General features: G+C 48.9%; 1 long non-coding RNA gene across 1 annotated transcript in view; it reads left to right on the top strand.

The window, feature by feature from the left end:
- Positions 1-881, top strand: part of LOC115072530 — a 3,942-nt gene continuing 3,061 nt past the window's right edge. The window contains exons 1-2 of the long non-coding RNA XR_003851581.1: positions 1-25; positions 402-609. This is a non-coding gene — a long non-coding RNA (uncharacterized LOC115072530). The remainder of the gene's footprint in view (positions 26-401; positions 610-881) is intronic.

Genomic DNA, 881 nt, shown 5'->3' on the forward strand with positions numbered 1-881 from the left:
TAGACCTGCCTGGTCCCCGTGGTAGGTGAGGACCCTAATGCCAGCCCTCCTGTCCCATCACCCAACCACCCACCTCCTTCTCATCTTGCTGCCTTCTACTCAGATTTCTGGGTTTATATCAATAAGAAAATGAGATGTGACCTCCTGGAGAAGCTGTTGTCATGGAAACCATGGAAACCCTTGAGGCAGGGCATGGAGAGGTTGTGGCTTTCCTTGGGTCCTCACTGAAGAAGGACATGTGGGCTTGCATGCCTTGTAGCCTGGTGCCACAGTCCTCTGTGAATGATTCCTCTTTCTGCTACTAATTCTCAGCAGGTCACGTCCAGGAGCCAAAATCTATCTTGGGTCGGGCGGGGGGTGTCTCCTGAGGTGAGGAGACAAACACAGGTGACCACTCACAGCTATTCCAGGAACCTGTACAGCAAGGGCAGTGCCAGCAAGACATCTGAGCTCCTGTACCTCTGGTGGATTGGATGTTTCTCTTCCCTGTTGAGCTCTTTCCTATTGACTCCAGGGACTCTAGAGCCACATCAAAGTTGCCCACCTGTCCTGAAAGCTGTTTTTCCACAATATCAGAATTTATTGACTAACAATAAATTTACATGCTATGTAAGTTTTGTTGGCTACAATGTACTAAAGGTTTTGGAGGGGGCAATTCAAGAGGGACACTGAGACAGATAACTGGGGAGTAAGGAATTTATTAGAAAACTTATTAATACTACAGACAGATCCTGGCCCCATGTGATGGATAGCTTTAGTGTCAACTTGACACACCTGGGTTGAGGGAGCCTCAATTGGGAATTGCCTCTATTGGACTGGCCTGTGGCCATGTCTGAGGGGCATATTCTTGATGAGTGATGTGGGAGGGCCCAGCCCACTGT

Source organism: Nannospalax galili, unplaced genomic scaffold, assembly GCF_000622305.1.
Source record: "Nannospalax galili isolate Female #2095 unplaced genomic scaffold, S.galili_v1.0 scaffold4463, whole genome shotgun sequence".
Classification (NCBI taxonomy): domain Eukaryota; kingdom Metazoa; phylum Chordata; class Mammalia; order Rodentia; family Spalacidae; genus Nannospalax; species Nannospalax galili.